This window comes from Mauremys reevesii, linkage group 11 (genome assembly GCF_016161935.1).
Source record: "Mauremys reevesii isolate NIE-2019 linkage group 11, ASM1616193v1, whole genome shotgun sequence".
NCBI lineage: Eukaryota > Metazoa > Chordata > Testudines > Geoemydidae > Mauremys > Mauremys reevesii.
In genome coordinates, this window is record NC_052633.1 from 49678043 (window position 1) to 49695712 (window position 17670).

General features: G+C 40.0%; 1 long non-coding RNA gene across 3 annotated transcripts in view; it reads left to right on the forward strand.

Annotated features, from left to right (window-relative positions):
• Nucleotides 1-17670, forward strand: part of LOC120375211 — an 84649-nt gene that overhangs the window by 36638 nt on the left and 30341 nt on the right. For all 3 annotated transcript variants that reach the window (XR_005586514.1, XR_005586513.1, XR_005586512.1), the window contains exon 3: nucleotides 17429-17550. This is a non-coding gene — a long non-coding RNA (uncharacterized LOC120375211). The remainder of the gene's footprint in view (nucleotides 1-17428; nucleotides 17551-17670) is intronic.

The following is a 17670-nucleotide window of genomic DNA, read 5'->3' on the forward strand; positions in this document are numbered from 1 at the left end:
TCCTTATTATGCTCCACAAACTCCTGCTGCTGGAGTGTCTGCTGTGTTTCCAATATAAGCCTCTCTCAGGTTTTGAAAATTCAAGCACAAAAATTAATTTTGGATTGAAACTGAATATACAAAGCCTGCGATTGCACGAGCACAGAATACATGAACACAAAGTAACTGTGCACTCGAACCAGCAAATACAGGGTTTGCATACAGAACCTTAATAAAACCTAGACTCCAAACATTTTAGCTTTTCAATCTCAGATTAGAATGAACCAATCCCCCACCCCCAAAACCTGCTTTGCTATTTCAACTATGGAAGTACCATAAAATAAAAGCCTTTTAGGTACTTGTCTGTAACTCTACACCTAAACTCCTGAATGTGTTAACTGATAACACATTGAAAGTTCATAAAATAATGTTTGCACTCTGCACCAATAAAAATGTTCCTTTGCCCTTCTGTTTATTTTCATTCTCATTGTAGACAGTTAATGAATTTTCATTCTTGTCTGGGAAAGTGAGGGATATGGAGTTTCTGATATCAGAAGGGACCTGATGAGGAGCACGTCAAGGGAAAGATTTCCATTTACTGAATGGAATTGATAATAAAAGCTCTTTTGCTAAAGATCCCAAGGAGCACGGCAATGTGCAGTAGGAATTGTAGATTTTAAGTAATCTTGAAGTTATTGGACCAAGTTCACTGCCAGCATTTAGGCTGGCACCAGCGAAAATGCTGGGAGAGCTCTCTGGTGGGTAACAATGAAGACAGAATAAGTGAAGTAAGTACAGCTTCGCTTTGGGGATGCCGGCAAAAGGGGTCACTTACGTCCTAAGAGCGAATAATGGTGCTGGCAAAATAAGGTGAATAGTCAGGTCAGCTAGAAAGGGCATTGACTGGGAAGCTTCCACCAGCTGCATTCCTATTACTGTCAATGTGAGTTAAAGTGACATGCAAACCCAACGAGGCCAGACACAGGAACATATGGTCTCTGCCATGGTAAACCAGTGTTTACTTCTGCTGTGCAAGGATTTGGCCCAATTGATCTAGAAATGATGGTTTTCCTGTGCATGAGCACATCTTTCACTGAACTTTTCAAAATAGCTCCTAGGATACAGACTAAGGCCCTGATCCAGCAAAGCATTTAAATCCATGCTTATCTTTAAGCAAATGGAGTAGTCAATGGGATTTGGCTGAATCAGGCCTTAGGCAGGCTGCTATGCAGTGCACTGACTGCCTGAGAGTCTGTTTGGCCCAATAAACTGTAACAAGTACAAGATTCTAATCCAAAAGGGTTTGTAAAATCCACTTTTAAAAAACTGCATAAATATTAACTTTATATAGCCTGGAACAGCGAATAGTACATTTCCAGAATGAGTGTGCCTTCCATGAGTATCTTTTGCCCAACAAAACCATAGATGTTCAAAAACTGTTTGGATCAATGAATACATGCTACAAAATATTGTTTGGATAAACAAATTAAACTTGAATTTATGAAATATGCTTCTATACACAAGCTTACTGTAAGGGCATATTTACCCCCACAAGACATAAAATGTTAAATAAACACATTTAAAACCTTTCATTAAAAAAATCGAGAATGAACACAAGATTATGCAAAGTTACATTTAAATCTTAATACTGTGATACAATAGACAAGCCAGGAAATTCCAAGTCAAGGCTGACACACCTTTGAAAGAAAGATTTATCCACAGCCAGACAGACTAACCTAGGTGAAATTGATATATCACTAGATTTAAATAAAATTAATGGGTCATGAATCAAAATACAGATTATGCAATTGGTTACAGTGGTTACTCTAGAATGTAATTTTCTAAATGAATTATTTTACACTTCCATAAATCAAAATCCTGATCCCAGTTAAGTCAATGGCAAACGTAGCAAGTAGTGTAGAGTTGCTAATCACTGATAGTTAATTCAGGTATTCTCTCTCTGTGAAGCATTTAGAATATACATCTGGGAATATTATTTGCACCCCATGCTTCATTTGCAGTTCACAAAAGAATCTAAATTCAAGAGAAAGAGAAGAAACACTGAGAGGATACAATCTATAGGTGTAATTCATCATGAAATATTTGGACAATGTCTCCATCTGATAAGCAGATATTTCCCATATATTACTGCACCCTGTACTATTCTAGAAGTTAACAGATTACTTCTTAATTTAATACTTCAATATCTCACTCATTTCAGATGGAGCATATTTCCTCAGTTCAACAATCATATACAGCACAGAGCACATGCCCTTTTCCAAGTGTGCACTTTTACTTTTCATTCCGTTGAACATCATATTTTGCACATACATTGTTTTTTCCCCAACTGAGGATCTAAAGACACTTTACAAATATTGATTGAGCATTACAACATTCCTGTGCAGTAGCTGGGGTGGGATTCGGGGGGAAAGTGAAATAACTGGCCCAAATCTGCAGCAGAGCCAGAAATAAAGAAAACAGTTCTCCAGATTCCTAAACTCTGTGCTTCAGCCACTATACAATGCTTCTTGAGTAAATTACGTGGAAGTTGCATGCAAATCCAAGGGAGCAGCTGCTTCTCTAGAATCATTACCAAATAAAATGGACTGTGCAGACAGCAGAATTCAGTCTAGAAGCTCAAAAGAAGAAAGGCCTTTATTTTGCTTGCAAATGTTCCATCCAACTCAAAGAATCTCCTTTTCCTTTGTCGCCACAACAAAACAATCCAAGTTAACCTCTCTGCATGAAAGCTTATTGCAAGGTTCAAAACCCCACACTGGGTTTTGATTTTCTACTGTTATTTTTTCCACTACCCTTTACTCTCCAATTTCTTATAAAATTGTACCTAATTCATCACACCCAGGCATAGAGTCAGTTTGCTCTATGTGGCACATCAGTCATTAGCCAGGTGTATATAAATTAATTGTATAATTATCAGGTAATCAGACCATGTACCTTATTGCCTCCATAGCTCCCAATCAACACAACCCCAGGGAGTTATACACATTTTACATTCTCAGGCCCTGGCTGTGATACTGTATGATTGAAATGTGGCCACGTACATCATTGTTGCTACCACTGGTATACTGTTGCAACAAATCTTATACAAAGTATGCCATGTAAGGCATCAGCGGAAAAGTAACAATCAAATATGATTATCCTGTTTAGATTCAAAGATGATACATTCATATAAAGTTATGAATATTGACTATGTACCTGTATTTCAAATGTATCTGTTACTGGTGTAACACCCACCAGTAAAGTCTACACTGCAGCCAGACAGCATAGGTGGGGTGAGTCCTCCGTTTGGAGAGGCTCACAGGCTCACATGTGAGCGTCGGAAGCAACCTCAGGGGGAAGGGGGGAAGGAGGGGAGGGGAAGACCCACCAGTGCCTGGACCATGGCCCTGCCACTTTCCCCTGAAGACCCACCCACAACTTACCCTTCTCTGCCCCCTCCCCCCCACCGCTCTCTCCTCTCCACCCATTTCCCATAACAGGGGGAGCCACTGGGGGCCATGGCCCCATCACTTTTTCCTGCCTTAGGTGAGCAGCAGGCAGGGGGACATCAGGGGAAGAGGCAGACTGGGGGTGAGGCAGAGCATGGACAGAGCCATGGTCTGGGCACCAGTGGCCCCCCTCACTTCTATGGAGCTTTGCTGCCGGTGCTCCAAAGGTGGCAGTAGGCTGGCACCCCTCCGGAGAGGTGACCCAGTGGCATTTCCCCTCCCTCCCCTGCATGGCTTTTTTGGGGAGGCTTAGCTTCCTATATGCACCACCCATGCCAGACAGCTTTGTGTTGATGGCCCATCAAAGACAATTAACTCTCACCATGAGCCACAGAAGAAATTCATTCTACCCAGATGGCTCTTCCAGCAGATGCCTTAGCCTCCAAGTGGCAAATGGCTTGCCCTTGTGAGTCAACAAGCCATGTAAGGCCATGTGACTTGCTCATGTGACCCTTGACTCCATCTTGTGCCTGCACTTTTCCACAAACTGTTTCTGTGGGCTTTGTTTGGGACAGTAAAATTCCATCCGTGTGGTAGAGGGCATAAAAGACCCTGGAAACATCTCCATTTTGTCTTCATTTCCTTCGTCGTTTATCTGGACTGGGTTTCTAACAAGGGAGCTCTAAACAGGGACGGATGACTCCCAAGCTGATTGGATAATTTCCAGAGTGTTTTGCAAGCTAGCATTTATTCAGTCACTGCTTCAGACCTGATATAAGAACTTTGCAATCACTTTTATGTATACAATTCCCCTAACCATTTTAACTCTCTTCTTTTCTCTTATAAACCTTTAGATTTTAGTTATTAAAGGATTGGCAGCAGCATGATTATTGGGTAAGATCTGAATTATATACTGACCTGGCTACGTGACTGATCTCTTGGTATCAGAAGAACCCTTTGTTTGATTAAATATGTTTTTAATAACTTCTCATCTTAAAGTCTGCTGTCTGGGTGATGAGGTAAGTGCTGGAATGTCTAAGGAGACTGCATTTTTGACTTCTTGTTAACCAGTGTGGTGCAACAGAAGTTTACTTTTGTTACTGGCTTGGTATAGCTAATAGTAGAATAACCACCAGTTTGGGGTGAGTCTGCTCTATTTTTCAGCAGTTTGTCCTGAATCTGATATTCTCATCTGTGACCCCTGAGGCACGGTGACACTGGCATAGAGATGTACAGTTATCATTGCTAGTATTAATACTTGTTTCTGCTGATTTGCCATCCAAAAGTTATTGTTGAAAACAACACATGTTTTTCAATGTATTTATTCTGCCCAACATGTACTGTTGGGCGGAATTCCTAATTCACACCATTTTACATAATATTTCAAAAAAGACATGACCGAAAGAGGCAGCGTCAGCTTAATCATTGTGTTTTCTGGCTTTTATTGTTGTCACATCTACTACATGAAGGTATCTTAATAATGAAGTGGTTGTCTGGCAGACCCAGCAGAGTGAAGCTAGAGTGCAGTAAATACGAAGCTAACATGGATCCGAACTGCCAACGTTTACTATTTTCCCAACTGTGACCAATCCCAGGAAGGGTTAAGCAGCTTGCAGGCTAATTGACCCAGATTCAACCTTTAGGGACATATTGATAGATAATGTTTGTGTTTTTGTGTATTTACATATATATTGTTAGAGGTTAGCAATATAATCCCGCAGTCCCTGTCTATGTTGTATTCTATTAATTCAAGTATCAGAGGGGTAGCCGTGTTAGTCTGGATCTGTAAAAGCAGCAAAGAATCCTGTGGCACCTTATAGACTAACAGACGTTTTGGAGCATGAGCTTTCATGGGTGAATACCCACTTCGTCAGATGCAAGTAGTGGAAATTTCCAGGGGCAGGTATATATATGCAAGCAAGAAGCAAGCTAGAGATAACGAGGTTCAATCAGGGAGTTCAATCAGGGAGGATGAGGCCCTGTTCTAGCAGTTGAGGTGTGAAAACCAAGGGAGGAGAAACTGGTTCTGTAATTGGCAAGCCATTCACAGTCTTTAAGACTTGCTTCTTGCATGCTTGATATTTTTCTGTGGCTCAATGACCCGTGATAGAAAAAAGGCTCCCTACCCCGGTCTAGATATTACCTGCGTCATCTGAATTATCTCCCCTCCCCCACTGAAGTGAAGGGGTTTCTTTTCATTGACTATAATAGAAGTTGGATCAGGCCCAGGGAACAGAGGTGTTGAGAAATAAGATGTCAATTTTAATAGAGATAATTTGTACAGAAACATTTTAATGCCCTTATGTGACTGAGGTAACAAAAAAAGTATATCTGAGCTAAGAAAACCATAGCGTATCTGAATTTTAAAGCATTCTTGTCAACAAATTTAGGTTCTAATCCAAAGCCCATTGAAGTCAATAGGAATCTTTCCACTGACTTCAGTAGGATGTGGAATGGATCCTTTCTGTCCAATAGCTTATATTTGACCAACTGGAGATACTGTTAGCTTCGCAGCCCAATTTTGCAGACTCAGGAGACTGTATAAGTGCCCATGTCAAACCTTTTGAGGATCAGCCATCACTAAACTCAACCCAACTATATGTGGTAATAAGTGTCTGCCTTCCTGATCCTTCAGAGGGGGCAGATTCAGGCACACATTTGCTTATCTCTGACTATGCCTTTGGAAGATAAAGTTTACAGAAATTGTTTGAAACTGGTTTCACTTTAGATGTCAGGAATTTACCAACCAAAGCTCCAGCCCTGGAAGACTCTGGCTTTTAGTAGGGGCTGTCTGCATCTGCTTACGATAAGGGGTGTTTGTGTTCTTTTTAAGCAGTTATTTCAGGTACCTACTGCATTCCTTTTCTTGGTCCTAATGCTATCAATCAATACTGCTGCTTCCCTGGGATCTAGGAGTCTTTTAATGGTGCAAATTTCATATTGCCCATCCGGAGTTTGAATAAGAGACTTCACCAACTCACACCACCATTATTTACACAAATATGCATTTACAAGGGGAAAGCACTTGTAATTCCCTCTACATGCTTTTATTCAGCTTCACAACCCCACCAATAACTGCAATAGGAATGTAATAGAAAAAAACTTTACATAGCACTGATGCATGTTTTCAATTAAAACAGAAATCACATGGTGATTGTCATCAGCTCTATCGCCACACAATACTGTTATCACAGAGCCATTTGACACTATACAACATTCAAGTGATCATATTTGCACTAGGGCTGTCAAGCGATTAAAAAAATTAATCACAATTAATCGCATTGTTAATAATAGAAAACCTTTTATTTAATTTGTTTTGTTGTGTACATTTTTAAATATATTGATTTCAATTACAACCTAGAATACAAAATGTACAGTGCTCACTTTGTATTTAGTTTTGATTACTATTGTTTGCACTGTAAAAAGACAAAAGAAATAGTATTTTTCAATTCCCCCAATACAAGCACTGTAATGCAATCTCTTTATCATGAAAGTTGAACTTACAAATATAGAATTATGTACAAAAATACTGCATTCAAAAATAAACCAATGTAAAATTTTAGAGCTTGCAAGTCCACTCAGTCCTGCTTCTTGTTCAGCTAATCACTCAGACAAACAAGTTTGTTTACATTTGCAGGAGATAATGCTGCCCGCTTCTTGTTCACAATGTCACCTGAAAGTGAGAACAGATGTTTTCATGGCACTGTTGTAGCTGGCACTGCAAGATATTTACATGCCAGATGCGCATGCTTCAACCACCATTCCAGGGAACATGCGTCCATGTTGATGACGGGTTCTGCTTGAAAACCGTCCAAAGCAGTGCGGACCGATGTATGTTCATTTTCATTATCTGCGTCAGATGCCACCAGCAGAAGGTTGATTTTTGTTTTTGGTGGTTCGGGTTCTGTAGTTTCCACATTGGAATGTTGCTCTTTTAAGACTTCTGAAAGCATGCTCCCTATCTCGTCCCTCTCAGATTTTGGAAGGCACTTCAGATTCTTAAATCTTGGGTCGAGTGCTGTAGCTATCTTTAGAAATCTCATATTGGTACCTTCCTTGCGTTTTGTGAGATCTGCAGTGAAAGTGTTCTTAAAATGAACAACACATGCTGAGTCATCATCCGAGACTGCTATAACATTGTCGAAGAAAAACTCAGTTCTCGCTTTTTTGTTTGGGTGCAGCAAAATTAAATACTTTATTATTTCTCCAGTAATTACCATGGAGGGAGAGAGTGCCATAGGACACAGGGTCCTGGACAGGTCTCTCAACTGGTAAACAATCACAGCAAGCCTTTATACCTTTTACAGACAATTTCTAACAATAATACAGACAGTAAAAAGCAACAAATACATTTTGTTTATACATAAGCTTTTCTGCTATCTCACTAGAAAAACAAGACTGCAAGACTGCATATTGCAAGGTCGTAATAACTTTCACACAATTCACTCTGTCTTACATTATCTTGCTTCCTCACGTCACCAGGGTCACAGTTAACCTAACTCATGCTAACTAACATTCATTAAGATCTCTTCAAAACCTTGTTAATTATTTACTGGCTTCCTCCCCTTTTGTACTTCTAGTACAACAAACAATTTCAACTCTCAATTCGCATGAAACCATGGACTTCAGATTCTACAGCAAACATGTCAACCGTCATGGGACGTAATGACAATGCATGATTAGCATGAACATGAAAGGTATTGCTATTCTTACGTTATTTACAACAACAACAATAATATAATCCTAAATTAACTAACAACACTACAAACAATAACAATCCCATAGGAATAATATAATGGGGCTGTTGTACAATTGCGAACACAAAGCACAAAACATCATACCTAGTACATAAAGTAAACACTCTATAAGCTGTATGAAAGACATTCCTTCCAGCTTGATATATATTCTAAAGCATGGGAATTTGCCCTTGCAATTCAGAGATTCTTTGAACCTTTGGTAACAATGAAAGCAAATTTTGAAACTGATCAGGCACTATTCTAGTCCAATCAAAATATACCTAAAATCTAAGAGCTACTTACAATATTCTATCTGCATTCTATCTGCAGGCCAGTAAATGATATAATTGCCTGCAGCAGTGGTAAGAGCAATATGTATATCTTGTAAAGTGGTGGCATTAACGCACACACAGCCATCATTAGCTTGAAAAAAATGGGTGTCCCGTCAGGGTAGTTCCTTGACCTCCACCCTCTCAACAAATATTGTCATAAACAGTGACAACTTCCCCTAGCTTCAGTTCATAGATACACTGAGCTGTGGTGGTTCTAACGGCCAAAATGTCCATTGACTCTCTATTCTTATCCAAAATGTCAGGTGTCATTCTAGGGGTACTGTCTAGAAATCAGTTGGAGATACCAGGTGGTCTAATTTCCCCAGATGTCTCGGTAAACAATTACAGTCCCACAGGCATCCTCCCCATGGACCCAGCAAGATTCGGTAAGTGGGAGCCTACACCCACCCTAACCGGTCCATATGCTTGGAAGGAGCACTGTGAATGTCCACACTTCCATCCAGAAAGTGTCCAAGTATGTCTTCATGACCACAGATCAGATGGTACTCCTGACGTCTGTAAGGGCAGTGGGCCAAGTCTAGTCTAGATCCCACTGCAATGCCTTCCCAGCCTCAGTGATATTCAATACCATCTCTGTCAGTCTCCTTCTGGGTCATAGAACTAAGGGTGGAAATGACATGTAACTCACCAACTGCAGCCTGTACTCAAGATAGCTGAGCTTCAAAAATAAGACTAGTGGCCTTGTCTAGTTGCCCCAATTTCTTATCATGTTCTTGGCCTGGAAGAATAGTCCAAATGGCTACTACACTATTGGCCAGATGAAATAACCCAGCCCACAGGGATCTGGTCAATTCCCTTGTTGTCCAGAGGAAATAACCCAGGCCTTTTTGTTGTGCTAATCTAATGGTAGCCCCTTGTGAGCAATCTGGGTATGTAGAAAACTGGATAAGGGCAATGTCAGGTAAAATCCAATTAGGGAGGGCAATACATACGGAAGGATTTATCCAAAACACAGGGCACAGCCTGTAGAATAAACCCCAAAATCCAATTAATACCACAGTCCCAAGCATGGGTCCCACAAATTTCCTCCTGCCAGTGTACAATTCTTTGTTTCTTCACCAGGGTCAGTTCTCAATGTCCTTTTCAGTCAGGAATTCCTGGACTTTGGCAATGTCAGTGGAGTGAGTGTGTTTTCTTCTTTCCCAAAACAATCGAGGTTTAGCATCCTACAGGGGAGAGGTTTCCAGCACATATCACCCTGTAATAGCTGTGCTTTTTCTAGAAAAGTCTAAAGGCACAGTTGGTCTGTCAGTGGACAAGGGAGCTTTTTTCCCTGCTGTCCAGAAGCACAGTAGAACTAGAGGAAAGAATAGGCTAATCATCAATAGGAAAATTCTTCTGATGTGGAGGGGTCTTTTTGCAGTGAGAATCCTGGGTCCAAGCAGTCAGTCTGTGGCACTTCACAGCGGTGTCGGTAGTCAGCAGGACTTGGAAAGGGCCTTTCCAGCATGAAGCCAAGGCAGTCTTTCGCTGATGGATCTTTATGTAGACCCAGGCTCCTGGTTCCAACGAGTGGCAAGGTTGCACAGGATCCTTTGGTAGTGCTTCCATCACCTGTGTATAAAAAGACTTAACACATTTCATTAGTGCCTGACAATATTTAAGCATTATGTTATCCAGCAAATGAATGTCCATCTGAGCTGGGGTTAGCGGGGGTGCAGTTGGCAGTCAGCATTGGGTGTCCTGTCAAATTTCATGAGGGCTGAGTCCAGTCGTTCGATTGGGAATGGCTCTCATACACCTCAGTGCCAAAAGAAGGGCATCCGGCCACCTTAAGTTCGTTTCAGCACAAATCTGGGCCAGTTTATTCTTTAAAATCCCGTTCTGGCGTTCCACTGTCCCAACTGTGGGTGGTGAGGGCAGTGAGTTGCACATAACTCCTTTACAATCTGTCCAGTAAAAATGAATTCCACGATCACTGTTGATACCCACAGGGATGGCAAAACGTGGCACAAAATCTTTAAGCAAAATGTCACAACAGTCCTGACACCTGCTTTCCTGCAGGGAAAAGCTTTAACCCAATCGGTAAATACATCAACTAAAACAAATACATATCCATAACCACAACATGTAGATATCGAAATAAAATCAATCTGAATATTTACAAAAGGTCCCCAAGGAGGAGAGTGGGCTGGCCGCTGCACACCAATCTCGTGTAACTGCAGAAACCATTCCCACCCCCCTTCCCTTGGTAGGCAGCCAAGCGGTGTCCTTGACTGGGGCCAGCGCATGTTAGCCATTCTCTGGTTGTTTTTTTCCATTTAACCTACAAAGGAAACTTTTACTCTTCAATTATACACCTTTTTCATACCATGAACACATAAACAGTACTGTTATACAGTACAGAAGTATTATCATTCAATGTATGCCACATATACCCTTTCACTAAAATAACCTTATTACAGAACTTTGGAAGAACAAGCCAGGACAAGCACACCCACTTTGAGAAGTTCACTTAATATAACTTCTAGTCCAATAGCTATCCACCATCCCCAGCCCTCTGGCTAAACGTCTGAGGTAGCCAGAAGGATCCCTCGTACAATATGGGGAGTGGGTTAACTTTTCATGGCCTTGCTTCCAAAGACTGTCAGTATGATTTTAACAACAATTCTCAATTAAAAGATTTGGCCAATGTAGTTTTTCTCTTACTGAAGAAAATATATTAGATTTTAGTATATCACATTTTTCTGATGTAACCAAACACTTTGTATTCTAAGGTGAACAAAACAAGTATCTGCATTTCAATCCAACATTTCCGCTTGATATCAAATCAGACCATCTCATGAAAAGATTAAACACAACAATTTTTTTTGGCCACGAGACAAAACACCACAAAACAGAACATAGAACACACAACATAATTGTGACTGCCAGTAAATCATAGTACGTTGAATGCTGTGTAGCTGGCATTAATGTTCTCTGATTATCTGAAAGACAAAAACAGAGGTCCACCCCTTCGGGGCAGTTAAATACTTAAAATATACAAATACTCTTGTTGATTCTAGGCAAAACAGAGGAATTACCCCATATTTTCTCGTATGTGCTTCTTAGACAGCTCTGGTTCAGCGGCCTCTACCTTATCAGTTAATTAATTTGCATTAACACAGATGCTTTCCAGCTTGTTTTTACTTTTTTTTAACTCCTGCTTTTAAACACTGAAAGAAAACATCACCACTTATAGTGCCTGTAGAGCCTAATAAAATTTTCATTACATAGCACTGTATACAGTCTTCAACTGATTTAACAAAATTGGTCATAGCCAAATTATTACAATCTAATAAATGTATTCGCCTGAATTTATTTACAAACATTTCAAAGACACCAAAAACTGTTCTCTTAAGCTTTTTCACAAAGTTCAAGTGCTGTTCCCCCCAGCAAACACAGAGTCAATTTTTCATTTTCCCTTAAAAATCAATTGCTTTTTTCCTTCCAACAGCCACTTTTATCAACTTAAATCACCATTCCAAATATCCTCTTGAGTATTTGAAATCCTCATGCTTATATTCACTTACTCCTTCTTTCCACTACACCCTCAAAAGTTTCCAACCTGTTTTCCAAACACTCTGTCTGTTGCCCTCCCGCTTGGGCCCGATCCTTTTTTCCTCACTGAATCGTCCCGTCCATGGACACGAGCTTGTTCCACAACCAGTTCTTAGCTAGGAGGGTGGGCTACTCAACTAGCCCCCACCCTTCTGGTCTTTTCCCCAAAACATTTTCACTCACAAGACTACCTGAGTCCTCCCTAGTAAGGCTTGCCACCTGGGCAAAAATACATGGCCATTCACTTAACACATAATCCAAACCCCTTTGGGGTCTACCCAGAGACCCACCCATTTGTCTGCTGACACTTAAACAGAAAAGAAAATTACACAGAGAGCAAAGAAAATTACAGTCTAAGCCAAATTTTTCTACTTCTATTACATTGTCCGCTACAGGGGGGGGCGGGACTGTAAAATTTCAGGACAACCCCAGAGCTTCATCGCACACATGGCTTCCACCCTGAGGAATTACGAACGAGAAGTTCAGTTCCGCTCACACACCTAACGCTCAAATGAACAGAGCAGAAAAACATCAGTAACCGGTTAAACAAAACAGAGCCAAAGCTAAATAGTGCACCAAAACCAAATAGTGTTTCCTTATTCTATTAGAGCTCACCTATAATCATGCTATTCTTAACACCTAACACCAACAGTACCAAACAAAGCAAACATAAACTAACAAGGGTAAAACAGATAGATGGTGTAAATTCTGTAGTGCCCCCCATTCTTAATTGCTCACCAAACTGTGACAAATTCCTGTTACTAATTTATCCCTCATGTCAGGTGATCAAACTGACAGAGCATATAATCAAATTTTAAAGCTTCATTAAAAATAATAAAACAACAATGGAGAGTGTTGGGAATGCTCCCACATCACTCGGGAAAAATATGAATGCCCCAAGCCTTAAGCCACTTTAATACTTACACATATCCAGACTGGCATGTCTGTGTATAATGTTCAGAGAAGGGAAATAGGTGGACGGGAGATTATCCTGTATACAGCTTGTCCAGCATTTCCAACATGCTTCCACTCTTGGGATGGCTGTTCTTTTACACCCTGGAATCTCCTGCGGCGTCTCTTTCAGAGATTCCAGTTCAGGTCAGCTGCCTGTCCGGCTTCAGGGTTGCAAAAACTGTTGGATCTCACTGAACCGTTAAGCTTTTCAAATGCAATCTCAGTTTTGTAACTTATACTGCTTTTTTTTTTGCCTTTTTTTTTTATTTTCCACAACCAGCTGGGGCTGAAGCAGTTTTACTTAGCACTTAGCATAGTCCGCACTAATTCATGACCTTGAACACAAAACAACTTCTCCTTTATCTCAGGGCTAAGCCGAATTTCAAATTAACCCGTTCCTAGACAAATTGCTCACACTGTGTCAGAGGTTTTTCTCTGTGATTAAAGCTCCACTGAGATATATGATCTTATCTAGATTGAAGGTACCTTCTAATGGGCATTGTTTAAATGAATTTTCACGCGTATACAGATTCCAATCATTTAAATACCTGCAGGTTTTAGGACCATAATGTACGTACATGTAATATGCTGGGGCACCCTTAGGGGGTGAGGTGGAATATTTAGACAGTCCCTTACCCATTTTCCACTTACACACACAGACTCAGAAGGAAAGGGGAGGGAAGATGGGTTCACACACTCCTAGACCCAGGCAGCTTCCTCAGCCCACCGTGGGTCGAATCTCCTAAAGATCCACTAGTTACCGGGCTAGCCCGGTAACAGCCACTCACACTGGTGTACACACACACACACACCAAGGCCTCTTTTTCTTCCTTTTTCTTTTTCTTTTTAACCTTTTTTTCAACCTTTTTATTTTTTTTTTTTTTTTTTTTTTAAACCATGATGCATCTTTACCTGGTCCGGACCAATACCATGAGGCGGTATGACAACCCCTCTTGAGGCGGTAAAAACCCCTCAGCACCGGTGCATTCTAATGCATTTACCTATGCATTACCTTATGCATTTCCTTGGCCAACTCAGCAGTTCCCAGTACTGCTATAAACTAACCTTATTGGGGCCTCTCCCCAATACCACTTTGCATCTGATCCTGCTGCACAGTCAATAAGTTCAGATGGCGTGAGCCCAACAGAGACAGACGTCCTCACGGAAAATCCTCCTCCGATACCCCAATAGAGATTTCAAAAGGTCTCATACCTCTCATGTGGCGCCATGGGGTTCGAAGGGGAATGATCCGTAGTAGTTGTCTGTGGGTCCCGCGACAGCCCCCAAATTGTCGAAGAAAAACTCAGTTCTCGCTTTTTTGTTTGGGTGCAGCAAAATTAAATACTTTATTATTTCTCCAGTAATTACCATGGAGGGAGAGAGTGCCATAGGACACAGGGTCCTGGACAGGTCTCTCAACTGGTAAACAATCACAGCAAGCCTTTATACCTTTTACAGACAATTTCTAACAATAATACAGACAGTAAAAAGCAACAAATACATTTTGTTTATACATAAGCTTTTCTGCTATCTCACTAGAAAAACAAGACTGCAAGACTGCATATTGCAAGGTCGTAATAACTTTCACACAATTCACTCTGTCTTACATTATCTTGCTTCTTCACGTCACCAGGGTCACAGTTAACCTAACTCATGCTAACTAACATTCATTAAGATCTCTTCAAAACCTTGTTAATTATTTACTGGCTTCCACAACATGAAATATATGGCAGAATGCGAGTAAAACAGAGCAGGAGACATACAATTCTCCCCTAAGGAGTTCAGTCATAAATTTAACTAATGCATTATTTTTTTACTGAGCGCCATCAGCATGGAAGCATGTTCTCTGGAATGGTGGCCGAAGCATGAAGGGGCATACAAATGTTTAGCATATCTGGCATGTAAATACCTTGCAATGCAGACTACAAAAGTGCCATGCAAATGCCTGTTCTCATTTTCTGGTGACATTGCAAATAAGAAGAGAGCAGCATTATCTCCTGTAAATATAAACAAACTTGTTTGTCTTAGCCACTGGCTGAACAAGAAGTTGGACTCAGTGGACTTGTAGCCTCTGAAGTTTTACACTGTTTTGTTTTTGAGCGCAGTTATGTAACCAAAAACAAAAAAAACAAAAAAAAACCTACACTGGTAAGTTGCAGTTTCAGAACAAAGAGATTGTACTACAGTACTTGTATGAAGTGAATTGAAAAATACTATTTCTTTTGTTTCATTTTTACAGTGCAAATATTTGTAATCAAAATATACCCTTTGATTTCAATTACAACACAATAGAAGGTATATATGAAACTGTAGAAAAACATCCCAAATATTTAATACATTTCAATTGGTAGTCTCTTGTTTAACAGTGCAATTAAAACTGTGATTAATCACAATTAATTTTTTTAATAGCGGTTAATTTTTTTGAGTTAATCACGTGAGTTAACTGTGATTAATCGACAGCCCTAATTTGCACTTAACAATATATCTTGTCAGACAGTGCTTTTATTTAAAACCATCAATATGGCAATGTCATGCCTCAAACGAGGTATCTAAAATTGATTTTGTAAGCCCTTGGATGGCACAGAAAAAAAGGTAGCAAAAAGTACATTGATGAATACATTAATATGTTCTTCTCACAGGATTAGTAGAGCAGAACATTTTTGTAACATAAGGTGAATTTCTTCATGTCATGTCCGTACTTAAATTTTACAGCTGTCTCTCTCTAATTACCTCCATCCCAACAGGCAACCAAATTACAAGCCAAGATAGTTTAGAGAAAGCACAGAGCCTGCTGGCTTTATTCAAAAAAAATAAGTAAATATATTAATTTACATAATTGCAATCTTATCCTTTACATTGCATCTGGCCTGATGCTTTTAGAATTACATCAAGCAGAACCCATTGCCTGAAGTCATATCGGAAAACATAAAAGAACTAGTCCTTGAAGGAAAACTTCAGTGATTACCTAGGATAACTATTTCCTACATAGGTACATCTTCAGGAGCCCCCTTGTCCCAGTGACAATGTAGAGGGAATTACCAAGTAAAGACAAAGGGACTTGGGGAGCAGGAAACAGCCTCTCACTGAAGCTGCCAGTTCTGGTTAGCCACTAGCAGATGACAAATACTCCATATCATGCCTGAAGGGGCTGATCTGATGCCAAGCCTCACTCTAAATAAACCCTGGAGATTCCTAATCACATAGCTCACATCAGCCAAACCCTTTAGGCATCTTTCCTTCCCAGGCCTAGCCTAGATCAGACTAGATCAATGCAGAGTTAACCTTAACTCCTCTTGAGATAGCCTAGCCACACTGTAAAATAACAGTCAAGCTACACAGAGGGGTTGTGTTAGCAGCTAACAAGTTGTGCTAACTTGAACTTCAGCCCATTCCCCCGATGTGCTAGTCAGTTTGAGTTAAAGGCACTACCATATGCGAGTTAGGGGGTTTGGGATGGATGGCACCCAAGTTAGGGGCCACACTTGAGATATAGTTTCAATTAACTCTGCAGTGAAGACAAGCCCTATGCTACTGTTTATTTTCTTTTCATACTGAGGACATGTTTTAACATCTTTTTCAAATGATTTGTAATGAGAGCTATGAGACGATATATTATGTTACTTTTCCTTTTAAAAAAATATGGAACTTTCCCATGTTTACTTAAACCAGCAGTTGTTAGTTTTATTATTTGCAAATGGAGAGTAGATATTTTTATAAACTTCCTTATTTTTACTGAGAGTAAAAAAGCAACTTCATGCTTAGAGCTGTGAGAATAACTAATTTTTGTGTTAATGGCCATATAAAAAAAAATTCAAGTTCATTTTGGATCAAATGAAATATTTCAACCTGAACCACCACATTTAATTATTTTGATGTTTTACTATTTTTAAATAAAATTTGAAGCAAAGTTTTGAAACAAAATTGAGACATTTCAAAAGTGTTAAAAACAAAACATTTTGATTTGGGGGGAACTCCCCCTCCCCCATCTGAAACAATCTGGTGAATTCAGCATGAATTTGTGAAATGTTTTAGTCAACCCAAATCTACGTTTTCCAGTTAAAGTATTATTCATAAATAATTCACCCAGCCCTATTCATGATACCTTTTTCTAAACAGAATTTTCTTCTGATTTACACGTATCCATTTGTGTAATGTAAAAAGCTATCAAACATGATAAAGAGATCATTATACTATTGATGAATGGGATATCCACAGAGGAACCATTTCTGTAATGATCACATGGTGCTACTTGTGTTTATGTATGCTGGGATTTTGCGTGAAAACACTGGCAAACTCCAAAGAGGAGACATTTTCAACAGTCTCGATGCAGCTTTTGTGTATACATATGGATTTCAACAAATGAAGGCCACTTTTTGTACCTCGGGGCAATGTTTTCTGTTTGGCTTTGTGTTTGCAGAGGTAGAGAGCTTTCATCCTCCAGTACCTGGGCTGAATATCAATCTTGTACTCAGGAAAACCCAGCTTCCATACCAGACAGCACACATCAGTCCCAAGAGGATACGGCCAACTGACTATTAGGTATGGTAAACCTCCAGCCAACTAGTTCATAATCTGCAATTTGTAGCATAAACTAGCCAGGGACACATACTGATCTTGGGCTGAGCTAACCTGCCCAAAGCTGTCATGATGGTCACAAAG